The 24,775-nt window shown below is 38.9% G+C and overlaps 1 protein-coding gene across 4 annotated transcripts in view; it reads right to left on the bottom strand.

Annotated features, from left to right (window-relative positions):
• The window catches only part of DHX57 (DExH-box helicase 57), a 2,066,546-nt gene that overhangs the window by 676,984 nt on the left and 1,364,787 nt on the right, over positions 1 to 24,775 (bottom strand). The window lies entirely within an intron of this gene.

The raw sequence follows: 24,775 nt of genomic DNA, 5'->3' as shown, positions 1-24,775 counted from the left end.
CCCACTCAACCAATTACCACTGTACTACTACTCGCATCACCACTCATGTCTCACCCTCACTAAGCTCCCCTCCCACCAACTCAAGAACCATCCCTATGCACCCCCCACATATTCTACCAACTATATTACTCAAACATAAAGCATCCCTACAACTTAACATAGTAACCCTCCCACCATACCTATTACCCACAGAGCACAATCATAAAGTTTCCCTTATAAACAAACACATTCAAAAACTGAGAAAACTAATAACCTCATGCATATCAAAACTACCCCTAAGTGGAGACATCCACCCCATCCCTGGCCCTACCATCTCCAACCCCAATCCTCATAATCAGACTAGAAACCACAACTTCTCCCATATTACAGCCAATAGAAAGCCAAGTGACTTCCTTCTACTAAGCCTAAATATTAGAAGTATATCCAACAAAGTCCATGAACTCCATGCCACCATAGACTTGTACTCCCCAGATATAGTCATCCTGACAGAAACCTGGCTGAAACCTCACATTACCAGTGAGCAAATACTCCCTACAAGTTAAGGCATACTAAGAGTAGACCGGCTAAACAAGAAAGGAGGCGGTGTAGCTATAATATTTAAACAGCATCTAAACATCCAGATCTTAAAATCATCAGCTCCACAAATAGGCAATGAAGAAATAATATATACCAGCCTCAAAATAAACCAAAACAAAACCATCAGCATAATTGGATGCTACTTCCCACCTGGCCAAAACAAAATTTTGCAGAATGCTGTTTGAGATGTAATCATGGTGTGCCCTGCTGGAAGAGAACAGAAATGTACATGCACTATTGTAATTGCTTAAATGTATATGTTAACAGTGGAAACTGGAAGACAGAAGATTAAGCTCAGAGAAATAACTGAAATTAAATTACTTTATGGTTGGGCCATAAAAAGATGGTATCTTTTAGTTTTAGTACAACAGGAGACACTGTGCCTATAATAGGGAGCTCTATATATAGTCTTTAAGATGAACTAATTACTAGTTCTGAAATGTGAAGGAATGCAATTGTTTTACAACTTCCAGCATCTGCCAAAGATGTGAGGTCTATGTATTTTCACAGGTAGATGCTAAATATTGGTAGTTTCCAGCACTGGAGGTTTCACCTGGGATAGAGTCAGATGACAAGAAATTATGTCATTCTGCCAACTATACCAGCAGTAATATTTGAGGAGTCTCTTAGTGAGACACAACATTCTGTATTCTGTCTTGGACCTGACAGCAACAACTAAAAGATCAATTCACCACATCTGCCTTGCCCTGAAGTAAGTTTCTAGGTAACAGTAACTCTCAGATATAGTCAGGAATATAGCAAAGCTTAATTTAGACATTTTTCTTTACTTATTTGAGACTGTCCTGCAATGTTGTTTTAAATATTTCCTGTGGTTTTGAACTCTGATGTCACTGTGAATATATACCGATTATTTTCTTGTTCTTTTATTTATTATTATTAAATATATTTAAACCTTACATTGTGGCTGATCTGTCTAGAGATATTTACATTTTAAGAGCACAAGCATATTTATTTGATGACACTGTGTGGGTCATTCCTAACAGCCTTGCCCTTGTTCAAACTGCCATTTGTATTAGTATTAATATTACACAGTAAGATTGGACACCCTTTAAGGGCCTTAAAGTTAGCTGACAGAGTTGGCTGGTGGCAGTGATAACTACCTTATAGCCTAGGCAAAAGGGGGCATAGCCAGTAAACCTGTGCTAGCCTTTCCCAGGTGTGTGTGCATGTGTAAATCAAACCTCAAACAGTGAGTTTGTCAGCTACTTGTGCAGGGACACAAAGCACTGGTTGGACAGAGAGGGTGCTGGAGGTCTTGGGTTGGCCACTCAGCTGAGATCTCAACTCTATAGCTGTGCCAGTGGGAAGTCTTATTGGGGATCTGAAGAAAGAGGGAGAAACCAGCTCCAGACTGACTGTGGTTTCTGTGTGCTCTTGAGGGAAATTGCACTTAAGGCAGACAGCTGAATCTGGTAATACTGTGTGTGTACCTTGTCATCATCTCAGTGTACATCCCCCACTGGTGCCAGTGTTGAGGACTAAGGCTCCTTTATTATTGGTCCAGTGGTGGGTCGTCACAGCTTCCACACACTGTTGTAAACTAATTATTTAACCTTCAGAAAAAGGTAACTGATCATCTGCAGAATGTCTGAGAATATAGCTGAATTAGAGAAAAAAATTACTGACACCATGCTACAACTTAAACATTTTTATTGCATTATATAATGTTGCTTACTGTATAATGAGCTATACAGGAATTACTATCTTTCATGGACTTGTAGTTCATTTAAGTTTTCACAGTGCAGGACCAAATCTGTACTTGTATGTATTTCTCTCTTAACGTCCATTCTCATTCATTTGTCTTTAGTGAAGTTACCTTGTGTCACTATGTATCAAGATTTATACTATGTTATTATCTGGATATCTAACTGTGCCTCTGATCTGTGTTATGGCTGAAAAAGATCTCTGGACCAGTCCCCTTACTTGCAGACCTTTCAAATGTCCCTGTTTTGGAGGAACATTCCTATATTCAGGCTTAATTTACCACTTCACACAATTTTATTAACCCCTCTTGTCACATTATTTTTGAAGCAGTTTTTACACAGAAAACCACACTAAATGGCAACATGCCAGTGGTAATGATAATTTAAAGAAAAAGGACATATATCTTACACCTCCCTTTTTAACATCTTTATTGAATTATCACTTAAGACACAAACATCCTTTTGTATAAAAACATGCTAACATGTTCATAGTTGCAAACATTAAACAGCTACATGATTTTATACAATGACATCAATCCAACATAATATAAATTGCGCAATTTCTGCCTTCTTTTAAACCTCAGTCCTCCTCCAAAACATTATTCTACATGTATTGTTCCCACAATTTCCATTTTCTGTTTTCTCCTACCCTTTTCTAAAGATCCCATTAACAGTTCTTTTTATTTCTTTTACAATATTCACTACGTCAAGTACAGTTGGTTTAGACTTTCATTTCCATTTTCTAGCAATTGTTTCTTTGGCAGCTACCAGAATTAAATTTAGCAAGGCCTTACTTTGTCTAGGCAATTGAGATCCTGTATCCCTGCTAAAAAAAAAAGCGATTTCCTTTGTTACACTCATTTGCTCAACCAATATTTTCTGACCAAGTATTCTGCAGGGAATATTTTAAGTCTGCCAACTCATCACATGACCAAAACATACATTACCAGTTACCTCTTTCTTCCCCATTACACCTCCAACATTTGCAATCTACCTGAGAAAAGTTCTTTGGAGTCTGCCTGGGGTATAAAAAGACCAATGCAAACGCAAGCAAAAATCCTAAATCTTCTAGACTTTGCTGCTGCATATTTGGGAGCCATATATTTATCTTCCCATTGTTTCTTTGTGAATTGTTTATCCAAATTCCTCTTGCCAATCTTTTCTAACCTCCTCTGACTGATTCCTATAGTTATAGTGCAGTATGTAATATGCTCTACTAATTATGCCTTTTTAACAGCAGCTTCTGCTATAGATTCAACTGAAAACTCTACTGGACTAGGTCCTTAAATTAAAATTCCCTTATCTCGTTCTCTTTGCCTGTACTCTGATATTAGTCCCTGATATGGAAGGCAGTCTCTGGCCTCCAGTCCAAATGTCTTCTTGGTCTTTTCCCATTCTATTATCTTTCTCTCTCTAGTTATTTTCTTCCAATGCCTTTGTTCCTTTGCCAGTTTTCTCTAGTAATTCCAGCCCCCTCTTGCCTATTCTCTGTACCCCTAACTGCAGTCATCACAATCGACATTCTTGTGCTGGCTTCATTCTTAGAATACTTTCTTCTGCTTTATAAATATAATATTCTGTGTGGCTGTTATTCTCCTTAATGTTCTGCATCCAAATATCATTCTCTCTTCTTATTTCTTGAATTTCCCCTTGCATCATAACCATCCCTTTCCACTTTGAATTATAGCTTTCTGTCTGAGTTATGTATATAAGCCTTAACTGTACTGCTCTAAAATATCCCTTCAAATCAGGTAATCCTAAACCACCTTGTCCTATTGGAAGGATCAACTTATCCAATTTGACCTTTGCCCTCTTCTCCCTCCCAGATAAACTCCTTCAACTCTTTATTAATTACTGTTCCCAACTTTTCCTCTGGTTAATAAAAATATGCCTGACCTGTATATAAAACTAAAAGAACTACATCTGCCTTTTTAAAACAAACCTAAATTTATTTTTATTTTTATTTTATTTATTTAACATTTGTTGACCGGGAATGTCCGACTAGGTTCCACAGATCCTGTTTTCAGCGGAGGCCCGGGGAGAAATGCTCCAGACTTTTTATAGTAAATTACCTTGTGTGGTATAATTTTATGATGCAGTTCATTAAAATCTACAGATTTGATATGATTTCTTTGATAATGTGCTTATATGTTTCCATCATTTTAATCACTTCCTGTTTTTAATCGTGTTTCTGAGTAGTATCCCAAACTCCTACTGGAAGCAGGAAGATTTGGTTCTACCTGACATAAACGAAACCCCAAAACACCGACAACGCAATCACCGAAACCACATAACCGACAGTACAAAAACACGAAACCCCACATGCCCGACAACGAAATAACCGACGGTACACAAACACGAAACCTCATACACTGCACACACCACAATCACAACAATCAACAAACAAAACACATTCCCTGTCCAAAAACCACATACACAACACAAGCACACCAAAATCCCTACAAACCCACACTAAACCTCACATACTCAACTACCTACAACCCTAACCCAAACCCTAAGGTCCGTCACTACCGCACACTTACCTGACCCGCTCCCTAACCCTAACTCACTTAACCCGCCCCTAACCCAAACACAATCACTACCGCACACTTACCTGACCCGCTCCCTAACCCTAACTCGCTTAACCCGCCCCTAACCCAAACACAATCACTACCGCACACTTACCTGACCCGCTCCCTAACCGTAACTCACTTAACCCGCCCCTAACCCAAACACAATCACTACCGCACACTTACCTGACCCGCTCCCTAACCCTAACTCACTTAACCCACCCCTATCGGACCGTCAATATGCACACTTACCTTACTCGCACCCTAACGTCCGTCACTACCGCATATTTACACAGCCTTTTCCCATGTCGGCATCCTTAGCGTCAGTGCTTTCATCCGTCGAGTCGGTCTTCTAAACTGTCGATCTTCTGGGGCCCGTCGCGTCGGTCTTCTGAACTGTCGATCTTCTGGGGCTCGCGATTTCCATGTCGATGTTCCGGTGTGTCGACTAACTGAGGTAGAACCGAAGATTTATATGCTATTTGGTATTCAGACTGTATGCTTATTAGATGTCCAGATTTTCATCTGGATGTACCTATTTTTCAAGGGTCTTTGTTCCTATTTTCAATGTCTGCAGATGGAGAGGCATGCCTATTTGGATAACAAACAAACAAATAAATAAACAACTGACCTACTACCAAAGAATGTGGGAGGGGGTTATGAATGGTGACTGAATAAAATAAGTTGCACCACAAGAGCTGGAGCAGAAACAGCTATAAAAAAACAAAAATCAAAGCTGCAACAGGTAGTAGCAGTTTCTAATTAATGATATTCTGACAGAAGCTTAAAATACACACTGTTTCTAAATACTAGTATTCTGACAAAAGCTGAACATACAATGAGCGTTTCTAAATACTAGTATTCTGACAGAAGCTGAATATACAGTGAGTGTTTCTAAATACTAGTGTTCTGACAGGAGCTGAAAATACATAGTAAGTGAGGAGAAGGGATATAGAGAAGGAGAAAAGTGACACAGAAGAAAGAAAAGTGCTACAAGGACAACTGGAAGTTATCTTTGAAATGAAAGTTGTCAATAAGTGCAGGAATGTGGTAAAGAAAGTAGGGTTATGCACAGGGGTGATTAAATCAAACTATATGAACATTAAAATGGAGGAAAATGGATAGGATACTGTACCACAGGCAGCAGAAACAGCATGATGACTGCATGCTGATATGCTGGGAAACAGTCTGGTTTTGATGATGAAAATAAGGAATGGAAGATATAAAATAATGCTTGCAATTGTGAGCAGTGTGCTACACTAAAATAAATACACATAAAGGTGAATTCTTACTGCATCAGTTGAGAAAGGACTCTTCTTGATGATTTCTTTATTGGGTTCATTTTTTCCATTATCACCCTTCAGACTTTTTATAGTAAGATCCCACATTTGTGCATTTCTGTGTGCCTATAGCAATGCAAACTCTGACGTAAGGTGCCAACTACATAAACTTCAAGTCTGTCCAGCTCACTAGTTCACTCCTTGTCATTACCAAAGATTTTCATGCAAATAAAAAAATAACTGTGAAGATATGACAGTATTAAACAAGTAATGTACCAGTACATACTTGCCCAACTTAAAGAGGTTTCTGGTAGGTTGGCAAAACAGACACACATCCACAGGGGGGTGGAAAGTGAGTATGCCTGACTCACCAAGGAAGAGTCCTCTCATAAGCCAACTGATATGTTAAGAATATACTTGTTATACCTAACAATGATAATCCTCCTTGAGGGATCACTGACTGGATTTCAATCCCAAGCAGTCACTTCCACAACAGGAGTCATCAGAGGAGTCTGTAAGCAAATAAAATGGATGTCTTGAGTCCAGAAATACTATTAACAATGCTTAGTCTTTAGTGCTCACCTTCACCAAGTGGCATATACCAGTGTATCAACTTCTTGGGGTGTGAACCACTGATACCTCCATGAATGGTCCAATTCCAGCAGATCATCTCTTCCTCATACAGGAGGGTACAATATCACCTCCTTCTATATGTTTAGATAAGACACAATATACTAGCAGACTGACTAAATGCAAACAAACCATAGAAGCATTTTTTCAAAGGCCATTAGGATAAGGGAACCTACTATTAGCTCCTACTGGTTGATGTGAAGGGTCTATATTAGATGAATGAAAGTTCATCTTAGCGAACGCTCACATGAGCGAATATTGCGGAACTCGAAACCACAATTGCGAGATCGTGGTACAGTGAAGATGGGAATATTTGCCCTTTCCTCACTGTAGTGCGATCTCGGAGTTGGAATATATATTTGCGGGGGGTGTGGGGGGCACAGCCCCCCACAATTGCAGTTTTGAGTACCTGGATATTCGCTCATGTGAGCGTTCGCTAAGATGAACTTTCGTTCATCTAATATAGACCCGATGTGAAGGCCTATGGTCATGGGGACCACACTACCTGTACTATGAAGGAAATGAGGCTAACACAGCTCCCCACACCATAAACAGTCACCCACCATAATCTACAAAGTGGTTGGCTGCAGAAAGGGAATATTTACCACAAGATTAGTGGTGACTGTCAACCACAATAGGGTGACGCCTGCAAAACCAATGACATCTCACAGTCCACTGTAACACCCCTATTGTTGTGATTCTATTTGTCTTCCCACTCATTCCCCTCCTTTTCCGGGTATTACAAAAGATAAGAAGTCAGAAAGCTAGTCTCATTCCAATCACTACGTTATGACCATGAAAGCCACGATTCTCTCAGATGGTATAGATCAGCAAAGAAGGACTACTACTGCCAGAGTTTACATCATCCTTAAACAGAAAATGGTTCAGAAAGCCTTAGGGTAGCAGTAGGTATGATCTCAGACTAATATTTTTAAGGGACCAGTTATCAGAGAAACTGCTGCATACTGTGCATGAGATCAGGAAGCCATGCACCTGAAAATTCTACCTGTCCAAATGTAAACTTCACTGGATTTGCTGTTGCTCTAGGTCATTCCACCAACACAGGCTACAGAGCTGTAGTCTTTCAGTGTCTAGAAGAATTACTTCACAGTGGGTCATCCAATATATCTGTTAAGGTGCATCTATAAGCCATTGCAATTTGAACCGCAAACTGTCCACCTACTCCACAGTCATGCAGGTCTTGAAAGGAGTCCTGTAGGACTGCGCCTCCTCCCTCGGATCTTAACGTTACAGTGGATGAGTTAAATCCTCTCTCCCCAGTACCTCAGTGGCCTTTAAGTTCCTGAAACAGAAATCTTTTCCTGGTGGCTATTACATTGATCAGAAGATTGACGAGCTACAAGGCTCTATGTACAAACATAATGTGTTTCATAAGGAGAGAATAAGTCTTAGAACAAATATTTAAGTCTTCCCAAAGGCTGTAAGATACTGAATCAGGCCAAACAACTACTCATGTTTAACTCTTATTCCCAGAAAAGGCGGTATAGAATACTGCACTTGAAGAAGGTGCATAGTCAACTGAAACATTATATAGAAAGTTCAAAGGACTTCAGGTTCTGTATCAAATTTTTCAAACACTTCAAGCTAGGGAGATAGGGTAGGCCTGTATTCAAACAAGCCCCGTCAAAATGCCTGATTAACTACATTGTGTTTTCTGATGATAATTAAGGAAAACTCTGAAGTAACAAGTAAGGGCTCACTTTGCAAGGGAGTAACGGCTAAAATGGATCATTATGGATTAGCCCACTACCCCCATTGCCAAAGTACAATCAATTAACTAATCAATCAACCAATAAGAATGCCTCAGCCTAGACTATCTAACAGGTAGCAACATAGACCACCACTGTTACCTTTTCCAAGCATTATAAGCTGAACATTAATTTTAGGGCAATGCAGACTTCCTTACGGAGCATGCTATGACCATCACTCCTCCCTTTGATGCAACAAATTGTTTTAGGACATTTCCCATGGATGATATCCCATGGATCGTAGATGCTGCAAAAGTGATTCTAATGGGGAATGTAGTACAGCCATGTGAGTAAATTCACCTTAACAGTAGATGCTTGAATATACATATCAGTGCTTCAGTATAAGCTCCCAGACATCTTCCCTCTAGCAGTACCCTTTTTTAAGTGTACTGTCAAACTTTCCATAAGCAGATTTAAATAACAAACCCTTAGAGATGGAGAAATTAGAGTCATCTCCTTGCCATATACAATATCAAATGTTTGCATTTGAAGCAAAAAGTGTTATTTTTGTTAATAAATTTGCAGAGAAGGACAGCCTCTTAAATATTTTTGAAGCTGAAAACTCATGCCTTGACACCACAAAAGATTCAACCCACAAAGCCCAGCTACCTGCATTAGTGTATAAGCTGCTATTTTTTCCATAAGTTCAGTGGCAGTGGAGTCTTCTTAAGACAAATTGTCATATGTGGAACACCCTACACTGAAAGTTAACAAGTGATGATTATTAGTGAAACCATACGGTGAGGAAGTAAGTAACTGTTCCTCTAGAGAAGTATGCTGGTTTTAATTACCTAGAATACCTTGGCGGTGTACATAAATTATTGTCAATACCTAAAGCTGAAATTGTGTGTGTGTGCGTGTGTGTAAGATACAGAAAGAAATGAATTAACAGTGAAACTACATCAAAAAACATGTTATAATCTTAATTTAGTTTTCAAACCACTTGCAGCTGTAACATCAGAAGTGTGCCCAGAAATGAAATTAACAATAAAACACAGACGAATGACAAATGCAACAATACACTAATGTGGAGGTGGGGGATGGAAAGGAAATGCAAAAAGATTCTCTAACTTTCCTTTCTTGAAAAAAAAAAAGTCTTCACATATTCCTCTCTTTTTTCTTCCATGCTTAGTCCTTTATTAGGTAGAAAATTTCAGTATTTATACTTTAACAATAGTGTCCTTTCTCTGCACTCTGACTACTTCCAGATTCTAGCTTTCTCTTACTTACCCAAAGGTGTGCACACTTGTTGATTATCTACCTACCACAAAGAAAATGAAAATAGTGCAGGTTGCCTTCTTTTTTCAGCTGTACATCTGACCAATGCCCTGTGCAGAATGAGGAGTTTCTTTTCTCTGGTGATGCTGAAAGCTCTGAAAGTCCGGCTGGAAGTGTGCTCACCTGCAACTAAGTCCCACGGATACTTAAACAATTATCCTTTTACTAAACAAATCACTGTTGGAGCAATTATACTTTCCAAAAAAACATAGATCATGTTTTACTGGATGTCATGGTTAAAATACAATCTATTCTACTCCATCTATCTGACAGCAATCTATATTGATATACTTTATAGTGCTACAGTTTTACGAGATTCTCTCCTTATCCTTTCCATTAAGCCTTATATATTCACCTGTTAAAAACATTTGTGTCATCAAAGCTATAAAAAGAAGCTAAATCCTCCATCATGTATATTTCAGGCATTATGCAGGAAAATTAACTTAAATATTATACCTTCATTTTCATGTATTTATGTGACATTTTTTGAAAAAAATGTCACAGGGCATATCATACATAACCAAATCTGTGTGCTGATAAAAATTTACATATTTAATTAGTAAGAAAAAAAGAGTTATGTACTTAACATAACATTCCAAATGATGTCCATTTTCATCCGACTCGGCTGTTGCTAAAGCTTGTGGCACCCCAAAACTCTCAAGCTTCTCCTTTACCCATAATGCACCAACTCTAAGCTACCTCAGATCTTTGCTAATTTTTACCAGAAAGAAAATATTTACTAAGCATAGATAAAGGAGGCGAAAAATTGCATGCAATTAATACATAAAAGACTATATCTGTGCTCAATACAAAGGACAGTGATGTCCCCTAAAGACTCCTTCTTCCAGAACTTTACAAAGGATGGGGGTTGGTGGGTGGGGAGTTGAGGAAGAATGAAAATGGACAACACAGATGGAACGTTATGGTAAGTACATAACTTCTTTATCTGATGTTGTCAATTTTCATTCTATCCTCAACTGATGGGACAGAGTCCCAACCTACCTAAAAACCTGGGTAGATTCAAGGAAGGAAGTTCTTGAGCATAGCTGAACCAAATGATGCTCTACCTCTGAAGCCCAGATCCAATTTGTACTAAGCAACAAAAGTATGGGGAGTAGCCCAAATAGATGCTGCACATATGTCATCCATGGACGTCCTGGAAAGAAAACTGAAGACATTGACGTGGATCTAGTTGAATGAGCTTGTACTGGTTGTGGTAATGTAACACACAATTTTATATATATATATATATATATATATATATATATATATATATATATATAAATATATCTATATATATATATATATATATATATATATATATATATATATATATATATATATATATATACACACACACACACACACATATATATATATATATATATATATATATATATATATATACACACACACACATATATATATATATATATATATATATATATATATATACTGCGGTGGTGGTGCTGCGGTAGCGCTGTCGCCTGACAGTAAGACGTTGTCCCGTTCGAGTCTCAGCTAGTGCGTCTTCTGTCTGGAGACATGCGTGAATGGGCGTACCTTCATTGAAGGTTGTGTGTCAGGGCTGGCAACTCGGCACATAAAAATCTAATGCCAATCATTAGTGGACCGGAGTTCCGCTGTGGCGACCCCTAACCGGGAAAAGCCGAAAGACACATATATACATATATATATATATATATATATATATATATATGATATACAATCAACCATTTGGCTAAAGTTACTTTGGCAACTGGTTTTCCCAATTTCAAGTCCACATAGGAAACAAACAACTGGTCTGTTTTTCTTATGTATTTTCCTCTATGCAGATAAAAACCCAATTGTCTGAACATCTAGTAAATGCAACATGTATTTGCCTTTTTATTAATTTTAGGGAAGAAAATTGGCAAATGAATGGGCTGACTGATATTGGATTCTGACACCACCTTAGGAAGAAAGGATGCATTGGTTCATAATGCAACTCTATCCTTGTGAAAAAATCAAACATGGAGGCTTTGAAGACGGTGCTTGAACTTCTGAAATTCATCTAGCAGATGTAATGGCTAGTAGAAAAAATGTTTTCCAAGTACGATATTTAAGGTTACATTTAGCTGCTGGTTCAAAGGAGGACTGTATAAGTGCCTGCAGTACCAGACTGAAGTCCAATGGGGGAGTAGGGTCTTTAAAGAGAGGTCTTAAAAGTAGAGTGCCTCTCAAGAAAGCTCTGCACAGCTTATGAGAGGCTACTGAGGAACTTTCAAAACCAGTGTGAAAGTCTGATATAGCTGCTAACTGAACTTTAGCAGTTGAGGAACTAGCTCCTTCTTTAAAAAGTAGGGCCAAAAATTCAAGGATGTTATTTATCAGAGCTGAAAAAGGTTCAACATGATTTTGATGTGCCCAATACACAAATCTTTTCCATTTGCTAGACTAGAGTTTACGTGTTGAAGGTTTATCTGAAGATAAAAGTATATGCTGGACCGGGGAAGAGAGCATACATTGTCTGGCTATTAATGGAATTTGAGAAGCCAGGTTGTCAGCCTGAGGTTTGATATGTCTGAGTGGATCATGCCTGTTGGGTGAGACAGGAGGTCTGGAATTGGATCCAGAATCCAAGGTTGGTGAAGTAAGTGAGGCCAAAGGAAGGGGAACCAAATCTGGTGAGGCCAGTAAGTTGCAATGAGGATGACTTTGCACAAATAGTGGGAAACATATTCTTAATGCCACCAAATGCCTTTTTAAAACTGAATCACTTTAGCAATGTGTATAATTTCTTTTATGCATTTGCTGGGTTAGAACTGTGCATTGACAAGACAACACTGAAGCAGTGCTGCATCAAACACCAGACTCGATGATTAAGGAATGGGCATGCAAAGACAATGACAGTGATTATCTTTTCTTTGTGCAGAGATAAGAAGCAATAAAACTGATAACATCCTAGCTGCAAACTTGTATTACAGCATTAAGTTCAAAACATTTCTTATATGAAATACCTCACTGGAAAATCTTTATTTGTTATTTTGCCTCACTTGCTTGAAAGCAAACAAGCTCTCCTACAGAAAACAATATATTGAGTCTGCATAGCAAATAACAGATTCATTATCTATTTTTATCAGATTGTTAGTCAATCGCCACTCTAGTAGCATACAGGGATAAAGCCCTAACTACATCCCAGGAGGCCAAGGTTCAATTAGCAGCATACAGGCTCAGACAACTAATGGAATAGCAGGAAGGGATTTGCATTCCCACCCTAGGAGGGTGGGTGATGATGTGGGCATCTTTCACAATGATCTCTGATGGAGACTTGAGACTTTATGCACTGAGGGACATAATCCTGACGGTGGGTGGGTAGGTGGGTGGATATAGCTGAGCTGCTGCAGAGGCAGGGTGATATGCAAAAACATCCTCATTGCATGTCCACCTATAGGCATTACCAGGGGAGGGGAGAATGGAGAGTAGAACATAATTTAAAAAAATCTAAATGTAATGGTGACAGATAAGACCCCCAGGATGCCCTTAAACTGTATGATACTGTATGGCTAATATCAGAGAAAGTCTGAGGGTAAAGTTGCAGCTAGCTGACCCAGTATGGACATGGGCACTGGGTAGGAGTGCTGTAGGATGATGCACGACCCAAAAAAAGAAAACAGCTGTTAGTCTTTTAATCCCACTAGGCACAAGTGCCTTCAATTCAGGGATGACCAGGACTGTCTGATTACGTGATTACTGGTATGCATCCCGTGCAGGTCACTGAATGGACCCAGTACAGGAAAAATAAAATCAGATGTAGTCAAGTAACAGAGGTGGAAATCAGAAAAGTTGTTTTCTCCCCTAGAACTTAATGGTATTTCCTTAGAACTATTTTCAGGGAAAAATTATTGGCAGTAGTCTTCAAAAAATAAACTCATACAAGGATATAGTTGAATGTCCGTAATGAATAAAAGTGAAACTACTTGTTTCTGAAATAGAAACCATTATATTTTTTATATATTTGTTGAAGATCAACCTTATTACTTTCTTGGAACTGTAGTTGTTTTTTTGATAGTGTGCCATCAAAATTAATACAGCAATTACTTATATTGCTGTGCCATTCAACTTTCATTATCTTACTGGTATGTAGGTTACTGCTAGTAGAATGGCTTATTTCAAGAAAGAATATGATATATTGGATTACTCAAACCAGAGTTGTTGACATATATAGCAGCAACAGCCTCCTCTCATGATGTAAGTTATAGCTGGAGATGCCCAGAGACAGACAAAAAAACTGCCAAGAGAAAATAAAATGTCACACATACAACAGATCTTTTTTTTTTTTTTTTTTTTTGCATAACAGTAAATGGAACTTACTTCAACATCTATAATTCAGGTAGTATTGAATTAGAGTATAAAACAGCATCTGGAAAAAGAGCTAATTACTTTACAATGATTTCTACTTATAGTGATCACTTTTGTGAATGTATCTTCAGTTTTGCTAACTAGAAATGTAGATGGTGACACAGTGTGATTTTGACATTTCCCCTATTTTGTACTTCTGCAAGAAAACTAAAAAATGAATGCATTAATTTAATCTTCTTACAAAGGCAATAAGCTATACAGAAAAAACATAAGTTTGTATTTAGTCACATGATTTAACTTCTGTTGACCACTAGGAGCAGGATCCTTAAAAAAATAGCATGTGATCCTTAAAAAGCAGCATTAAGTACTAAAATCTTATTGTCCAAGGTGACCAAAAAGACAGACTTCTGGGAGACAAACTTGAGAAAAGGTGAAAAAAATGGAGTGGCAGTCTCTCTGTCATAATATTTAATCCCCAGTGGGAGCCAATTTCTTACCAAGAGACTCAGATGCGACAACCCTCTAAGAAACTGCATAGTATGCTAGGCAACACTTTTATCATCTACCAAATCACAGAAAGTCAGCAAGGATTGTACATTCATAGAATGACCAGAAATAACCCAGACCCAAACCAAAATCGTCTGAGACAAAAAAATATATATATATTTAAGCCACTACACAGCAGGCCCAGGCCAAGACCATGTATCCAGTGCAAAGACCTCTGCCATTTGACAACAAAGACAGTTCACATGAAAAGCTTATGAACAATCATTAAGTTCTGTAAGAACTTTTCTAGCAAACCCAGAAGAGGGAAAGAAGATGTTCATCTCTAGGAAAGAAGATGTATACTGATCCCTGAAATGACTGAGAAGAGAGAAAGAGCAGAATGATGGGGTCATACACTGGTGACTGCCAAGGGAACAGAAACTATGGACCATCATGTGGACAACAAGATCAGGAGTGATCATTCAATCCACAACTTTGCAGACATCCATATGATCCATGGGGAAATAAAAAAAGGAGAAATGCCATACTAGTTCAATGAAAGAAAACATTAAAATGTATAGAAGTGATGTGACTCCTTTTATGCTTTACAATGTGGTCTACACAAGCTTTTGGGCAATACATACCCTTTATTACAAAGTTCCTGTGGTTGTCAATATAAAAAGTCATCCTGCAGCACACAACCAAATACCATTTACAGGTGCATTCAAGAATGGGAATGTATGGCAAAAGCACAGAATAAGTGGCACTTGCAACAAATAAGATTCCTTGATTATGAAATGGAGCAAGATGATCAAAGTACTAGTAAAAGCAGGCAACATGCAATATTTGACAAGATTTTTAAAAGAAAGAAATGGTAGAGAGCCTGCTAAGATAGACTATGGAACGGTTTTATGCTGCTCTTTTTTAAAAATATGGGAGTCTTATATTTTTTTCTTTCAACAGTGGTTGCATTAAATTACAGACAGTACAACACTTCACTACACAAAATGTAGAACATAAGTACATGATGAAACAGTTGTAGAAAATATAAGCAAAGCAACACAAGAGTATTTAAAGTGCAGTAACCCACCAACATTTACACAGCTTTGCGAATGGTCTAAATGACCACCATTATCAGTGTCATTTGCATGACATGGCCCTGTATAAGCTAACAAATTTATTCTGTTTGTTCATCTGACTTATATAACATTGGCAGTGTTAGTGACACAACAGGTAGCATATTCACCTCTGGTGCGGAAGGCTGTGGGTTCTATTCCCACACCAGGTGGGCTGATTGCTAACACTGCAGTACAGCATAAGGAAGGTGCTACACTCCTGAGTGTGTTGTTCTTCATTTGAGATGTTAACTACCAAGGTCCTGTCTGCTTGAGATGGTGGTAGTGCAGGTGGATGCAAAAGATCTCATGGTAACTATTAACAAGAGTAAGGGAAGCCCCCTGATGCCTTGGTCAAATTTCCATGAGAAGTATAAATACCATCTTGGGTTTCCCCTGAAAAGAAGCTGTTAGGCTAGTGGGACTAACCTGGTCAAAGGATTAATAAAATAAAAATATAAAAAATAATGATCTCATGCAGTCCACTTCGGGTGGGCTGCTACTCCCTGTCTATATAAAAATAAATACACACCTCCTCCTACTTATATATATTAGCCAAATTAGTGAAAACATTACAGCATATAAATCCCATCAACTTTGAAACTGCAAATGACAAATAGTTAAAAAAATTGTTGTAATTCAAAGGACATTGGTTGTCAGTAAGACAAAGAAAACAGTTTGTCTTTATGTCACTCAAAAAGGAAGAGTTTGAACAGAATTATGAAAAACAGAATATTTTGGAACTGGTAAAAATATATCATAAGGCTGAATACTTTACCCAAACCTGTTTAATTTATATGCAGAACAAATCACAGAAGCAGGACTGTATCAAGAAAACTGAAGCATAAAAAATGAAGAAAGAATTATTAACAACCTTCATTATGCTGATAATGCCACCTTACTGCCTTAAAGTAAAGATGCTATAAAATATATGTTTATCAGAATTATATAATATAGTCTCAGATTGGGTTTGTAACTTAACATATAGAAGACAAAGATACTGACATCTGGTAAAATCAATGTGTGTGTTCTAGATGAAGAAATAGAAAAGTAAGGGGTGTCAACCCGCTTCAATCAATAATCAATTAAAATATGACAAGCAGTAATGAAATCCAATGAATGGCAACAAAGGACTTAGATAAGGTCTTCAAGATTAGAGATATATCTTTGCATACAGTCAACGTTTTCAAGCTATGGTATATCATCATATGGGTGTGATTGTTAATCATTATTAGAGATAAAACCAAAGTATTCTCTGGAAGCTCAGATGATACGATTTTAACTTTAACACTTCAAATACATCATGTGAAGAGAAAGATAATCAGAAAAAACATATTATGTTTGGCAAACCTGAAGATCAAAAAAGGAAGACCCACAGTGCAATGGGCTGATACACTAACTACAGTGATGAATGATCCACTGCCAGTGATTAGTTGGGTCTATGTTCAGCCATCAAATGGAAAAAAATCTCCTAAAGGCTTTATTGGCCAAAATTGATAATGTAGTGCTGACATCATGCCCTATGTCTGACCACAATGATATCACTTTTAATGTAACACTTAATACTGACCCCTTAAATTTCTGCCAAAGGCTATCTGCTTATCTAGTAACAGTACAAAGATTTAAAGAATGGTTTCTAGATGAAAGAAAACTTTACCTAGACGTCAATAATAATGGAGAGGTTTCAGATATTATCGTATGGGACACTTTAAATGTAGTCTTACATGGTAAAGTCAAAAGTTGGTATATAAATAAAAGGAAAGAGTGTGATAAAAAACTAGAAGACATAAAAAAGAAATTGATGAACTAAAAATGCTGTTCAGCAAAACTCCTCATGTGTGGGCTGTGCCCCCCCACACCCCCGTTAATTATATATACCAATTCCAAGATCACACTACAGTAGGGAAAGGGCAAATTTCCCGATCCCTACTGTAATGCGATCTTACTCAAATGTCTCAATGAACAGCATGTTCAATGAGACATGTTGTTCTATGCTTTTTCCGTTCAATGGCTGAACATAGACCCTGATTAGTCATCTAACTGAAGACAGAGCACAGTTCAGGGCAGCTATCAACAGAGTTGTTGAGTCTGTATCGACTCCATGGAATGTATCAACAACAAAATCACAAAAGCTGAAGTAGCCAGAGAACAAGACAAAGGAAAAGAGTTATGATGTAGTATGCTGCCAAAGGAGGCCAAACTGCTGAAATCACAGTCCAAGCAGTAATGCTTGATAAAGGTGTGAATCGATAACCATGTAGCTGTGGCACAAGTATTTGAAAAGGAGATATTTTAAAGCAAGCAATGAAAGCAACCATACTGTTGATGGAATGGCCACTAATAGCAGCATTTTCTGACAGACAGTGAGCAACCTATCTGAAGTGGTTAGCCTGACAACCACCAGGCCTTCTCACTCTGGAGCAAAAAAAAATAATAATTAGCAGCTGTTCCGCCTACTTAAATTCATGGACCTACTGCAGGTAAAACCAGAGATGGCAGAGCACTCCTAGGGTCTGAATGGCCCTTCTCCACAGATTACTTTCTTGGCTTTGTATTAGAACACTACTCCACCAGATGCACAGTAGCAAGGACTGCACAAACCCTGCCCAACACCCTGCACGTGATGTATGTAAAGTTTACAATTGTAATATTGTAAACGTTATGCAGTGCGGAAACTACCGTACCTGAATGCAACACACAATGAACAGACATAAGCAACTGTAGTTGTTGGAAGAAAATTGCAGTTTTTAGGATACTTCTGTAGAGCGGCATGTACTGGTACTGCACAGTACTTAACAGCAAGGCTGATGCCCTGCAATACATCAATAAATACATACATACATACATGCCTCAGTAAGTCAATACATAGAAAGTAGAAAGCATAAATTTAACTGTAAGCATAGTTTATCATTTTCTTCAAAGTAGTGCGATCTCGGAATTAGTATATTTAAGTAGGAGGGTGTGCAGCCACCCACAAGGGGGTGTAGGGTGGCCTGCCCCCCTGCAAAAGCGATTACTACACTGTACTATGCTACAGAAAGTGATTTTGGTAAAATAAGCAAAAAAGAAAAGAACGGCACAGTACGACCACACAATGAATATTCACAATGACACTGGCAAATCGACATGGATTGTCAATCAAGCTTCATTAACATGCCACGTCACACCCCCTTGCCATGTCAATCACTTTCACCAAGCCCATTTCTGTGCGGAAAAGCCGGTGGGGTAGTGTTCTAATACAAAGCCACTTTCTCTACAAAGAAAAAAAGGAGGAATGAGATGGTTCAAACAAAATTTTACCACCACCTTCAGAAAGAGGTGAGCAATGGTCCTAATGGAAACCCAGCTCTTGTGAAAGACTGGCTAAGATTCTCCATGCATATGAAGCGCTGAAAGTAGAGAGATGATGACCATCAGGAAATGTGTCTTCAAATAAATCTCAACTCTGTTAAACCAGCAGATTTGAACAGCAGGTGGATAAGCCTGATGGTTATGAATTGCAAAATCTGCTGAAGGGAGAGAATTCTCATGGGTCGTAGACTGTGCACAACCCCTTAAGAACCCGACAGACGAGCCAAGCAGGGTCACATTCCAACACTTCACTAGATAACTGTGGGCAGACATAGCTGCCACATGCACCCTGAGCATGGAATAATTAAGTATCAAATCCTCCAGGTATCGGAGAAAAGTCAGACCACCTAAAAACTGACTGACCAAGGAAGCATGTGATAATGCCTTCGTCAAACAGAAAGCATTTTTCACTTGGCAAAGAACATCTGTTGGGTAGAAGGCTCCCTGACAACTTCAATAATTTCTAATCACAGACAGGAGACTTGTTGGAATCAGAGGGCCTACAGAAACAGCCAGGCCATACACTACAGCTAGTTGACATTCAAAGTATACATTACCTCCTTGGCTAGAACCAGAAGAGTTTTCTACACCACCAGGGACAAGAAATCCTGAAACCACACCCCTCTCATCCATCATAGGGAGACAAGGATCATTTTTGGTCTTTATTTTGTGAATTTAGTAATAAGGCATAAAATTATGGAGCAGCTACAGTGGAATTTCTTTTGTCAAGGAGAACACATCTACTGCAAATTCCCTCTTGCTCTGCTGCAATGAGCATATGAAAGGATGAACAGCATTCTCAATGATGGCAAAAAGGCTGTACTTCTTGAAATTTTGAAGGAGAAACTGCTCCTGAATTCATGAACCCAGAAAAGGATCATAAGATAAGCTTAAGGAGTGTGCCAGAAGATTAACTTTGCCCAGAGTATTTCTAACTAAGAAATCTTGCCAAATGCTTATTATCTCTGTGCACAGGAGGTATGACTGCATGTCCTCTTGCTTGTTTGGATGCCACTTGTTTTACATGTAGCAGTTTAACTTCCAGCTTCCTCAAGGCCAGTAGGAATGCATGAAGCTCCAGCTAACTAATGTGGAGTCCCTCTTAGGAGGAACCACTCCCTTGTACCATGGAAGATTCAGTGTGATCTCTCCATTCTACCAGTGAAACATCCACTATAAAGAACTGTGATAGGTTTAGTTGCAATGGAGGGAGATCCACCTAAAGTTAGTGGGAATTATCCACCATTCTATGACTCAGTGGCAGAAGTCTAACACTAGAAAAAGATCCATTACAGCATGCTGACTTTGCAACCACTAACAGACCCATTCTACAGCATGCAAATAGCACCATGAAGATCATGGCATCATCAAAACAAGAAAGCACAGGGTGGTCTAAGCCTGGACCCTCTGCTGCATCCTTACAAAGGCTGCCCTATGGATAGGAACAGTCAATGGAGAATTTTGAACTCCATGATACTGAAGGTAGTCCTTGGAGATGGGGCCAGAAATTATTTTTCCCAGCTGTTGGTAACCCCACTCAGGACTGCAATGATGGGACTATCCACTCCTCCCTTGAAGAGGCCAACAGGTGCCAGTCACCCAGGTAAAAAAAATGTGGGCTTCCTTCTCCTGCAAGGCTTCAAGCAGCATGACTGAAGGCTTCTGGCACTGCAGGAACAATGCCTCTTGGTACATATATTCTGGGCTCAAAGGAAAGTCAAAACAGTAGCCGATTCGCTCCCATGGTGAAGCCAAGGAATGTTTTGGGCAGAACTCAGACAATAAAGTGCCAAAAACGTGACTGTCACATCCAGTGACACTATCTGGGCACTCTGTGGTACCACAAACATGCTGCCTGGAGAATCCCAACAGCTCTGTGGAAAGAAATAGTCCTTGAGCAAAGCTCTTTCTGATGGAGAAATTAAAAGTTGTAAGACATGGTTTACTATATCCACAATTACATCCCACTGGACAACTGATCCTTTGTAAAGGCTCTCAAAACTGGGGCAAATTCATTTCTCCACGGTAATCCTATATGAGACCAATACTTCAGCCATGAGCTGGCAGTCTCTAATCTTGGCTGACTTAGCTAATATCATTGGTTGAGGCAAAGCTACGTGACACTTGAGTGCTTTCCTTGGCATACAAGGAGGCTTCTTTTTTCCTTGGGGCTTGGCTTGCCTATGAATAAAACAAGGTAAAGGGAATTTAGAGGAATCATAGCAGTCTTCTCTAGTGGTGATAATGAACCGATTTTCTCTTCTACAGCTCATCAATCAGGTGTTATGAGAGCTGATTGAATAAAACTGTCACCTTAAACAAGGTGCCTAGTATGGATCGCCCAAGTTCTTCCTTGACAGCAGCGCAAGCCAGGCCATTCTATGTAGGTACATGCTTAAGACCATTTCCCTAGCCATAGCATGGGTCTATGTCATTTCATCGAATGGATATTCAGCGAACAGCCATTCGTTGAATATCTATTTAGTGAAGCCGCTCTTCATCAAACAGCAAATTTTAAGTAGGGCAAACAAGCGGTTGGCCACCGAACGACCGCAAAAAAATTAAATAAATAAAATTTAAAACCTGACAAGGTGGGGGTCTGCACCCCCCACACCCCCAACTAAATATACAAACTCCGAGATTGTAATACAGTGGGGAAAAAGACAAATTCCAGATGGTGGCCAACTGCTGGTTTGCCCTAGTTAAAATTTGGAATTCAATGAAGAGTAGCTTCATTAAATAGGTGTTCGACGAAGGGCTATTCGCTAAATAGCCATTCAACAAAGTAATATAGACCCCCATAGCACAGGCACAGTCAAAATTATAGTAGGCCACATAGTAACCCACTAAGGATACCACACAGAGTCATGACTATGTCATACTTCAAAGCCATATAAAGGGTGTAATGGAGGAGATGTTCCCTGGATGCCAACATGTACAGGTGCAAAACAGTTTGATAGCTTATAAACTATCAAACCATTTTTGTCTTTCAAATGTTACGAGTTATTAGGTTATTGTATATTATACAATGCAAGCTCGGCAAAGCCGAGAAACGTGTACGCTGATTGGCTAATCCAACCAGCGTGCACATTGTAAGTTAAAAGTAACTAACGAAAAAAGTCCGGCTGCTTGTGAAGACTGGTAGAGATGGGTGAAGGCTGCCAGCCTAGCCAGATAGAATTCTATACATAATTCTATCATTTGTAAATATGAATGTGAAACTACAGGCTTGTTGTCTTAAATGAAAAATTGCTGTTACAAAAATGTGGCAACAGTGCTCCCTACTGACCCAGTAAAAGCATGCTGTGACCCTTTGATCTAAAGTTGGCTCCAGTCCGGCTAGATGAAGGCTTCCTGCCTATTGTTTTAAGGCTAAAGTTAATGACCAGAATTTACATCTGGAATGTCCTTTATTGCTCTAAGTGTAAATGCAGTTTCTGTCAGCCTGGGAACACCAGAAAAGTGTGAAATGATGTAATGTTTTATCCGAACTGCAGTTTCAATTTAAACAGAGAGAACCAGAAGGCATTAAGCATTTTTGTTGTGATCATCCAACTCAGCACTCTGCCTGTTGTCTTATGTAAGTTATCTTAGACTTGTGTTTTCTTTTAGGAATAGCTAGGAACTATAACATTTAGACTAAGTGTTCTTCTGTGATGTCAGAACTGTACTACTGATTTATTTTAAGTATTTCTGTGTGATCTCTGAACTCTTGACAAGCACTGACTGTGTAGTAGAAAGCTTTGTCTTGTGGTTTTAATTATTTATTATTAAATATTTTAAAACCTTTTAACTGTGGCTGGTTTTGTGTAGAGATAATTTAAGCTCTTAAGAGTACTTGCATGATTTTGGTAAAACTGTACAAAGCCATTCTAATAGCTTTAGCCGTGGGCTATACTACCAATTGGATAATAATATTGCACAGTAATAATTGGACACCCTTTTAAGGGCCTTTGAGTAGCTGATAAATATAAGTTGGGTGGTGGCAGGTGGTACTACCGTATAGTCTGGGTAAAAGGGGCACAACTGGAGAACCTGTGCCAGCCTTCCCCAGAAGTGTCTGTGTGGTTGTATAACCTCTTATCTCAAAGTGTGTGTGTGTCAGCTACTTGGGCAGGGACACAAAGCACTGGTTGGACAGAGAGGGTGCTGGAGATTTTAGCTTGCCCAGCTGGCTGAGATCTGGACCCTATAGCTGTGTCAGTGGGAAGTCTTATTGGGGACCTAGGGAGCAAGGGAACAACCAGCCCCGGACTGACTGTGATCTCTGTGTGCTCTTAAGGGAAATTGCACTTTACTTTGTGTATTTGTTATCCTTTCCTCATATATGTGACGCCCTCTCTGGTGTTAGTGGTGAGGATTGAGGCTCCTTGATTGCTGGGCCAGGGCACGGGCATCACACTGCTAATGTATCATACAGCAGCGACGGTAAACCATTCACTGGACAAAGCAACTCAGTAAAACATAACTAGAACAAGCACCAAAACCGTAAAAAAGTGATCTCTATTGCAGCCGAATCAAAACTCATTATTCTTATTAATAAACTCCTCAGTCCCTCAGCTCGAACAGCTATTAACTTCATAGATCCACCCTCACTCACAACTTCTAACTCTATTTCTAGCTATATAGTTTACACAGAACTACAGAAGTCCATATCTAAATGGAGAAAAGGCAGGAAGACCATAATCAAGTCTCCGATATCGCACATCAAGCAACTATATTTAAGAACTGTAACAATGCTACAATAGACAAAAAAAATGCAAGCACTGTACTTCTTGATACCACCCCCTAAACCTTTCTGCCTGAACGGCTGCCACTCTCACCTCACCTATGCTACAGTTCTGCTTCAGAATAGGTAATAGAATAATTGGTACTTTTCTGTTATCGCACCAACACATACAATGCTATTCTTAAGCTTGTATTTCCACTGGTACATAACAGAAAAATACCATCCCAGCTTCCTAACCTACTGTACCCTTAAAAACCAACATAAACCCTGTAAAAACACCTTACCAGCAACCGCAATACACATACCAAATCTCCTACTACAAACTCTATTTTACAACACCGAACACCACTCTCCCCCGTTTGCTTACATCCCTTCACAGACAAAAAGTTAATAATAACTTCTATTTAAATAAAAAAGACAAAATAAACATGAACTAAAAGTGTCGACTATTTTATCTCAGACAAAGTGCAAGAATACAAACTAAAGCAAACAAAAACCTAAATAACAGGAACACAAACCTAACACAACAGAAAACAAATACCATTGTACAATAGCAATAACCCATGGCTGGGTGTGGGCAATGCTGGATTTAGCCACGGTTGGCTTTGTTTGTTCACTTGGGCTTTGCTCTCATGACCAAACCATGCCCACCATGGGTAAATCCAGCATTACCCACACCCAGCCGTGGGTTATTGCTATAATAACTGGTTGCTCTCTTTAAAAAAATAGCACAGCAGTTAAAGTGTCATTAAGAATTATTTATAGACAGTGGGGGAGGACATTAAACAGCAGCAGCAGTATGGCACTCCAAAAAGACAAGACAAAGCTACAGTCAGCTGTATTTCTTTACAATCAGTTTGTCTTAAAAAAAAAAAAAAACTTCTACTTTTTAGTTATATCTTGATAGAGGGAAAGAGGAATGACAG

Source organism: Protopterus annectens, chromosome 1.part2 (assembly GCF_019279795.1).
Source record: "Protopterus annectens isolate FY-2018-M chromosome 1.part2, PAN1.0, whole genome shotgun sequence".
Classification (NCBI taxonomy): domain Eukaryota; kingdom Metazoa; phylum Chordata; order Ceratodontiformes; family Protopteridae; genus Protopterus; species Protopterus annectens.
Note: the sequence above shows the minus strand (reverse complement) of the source record. Positions and strands in the feature narration are given on the sequence as shown.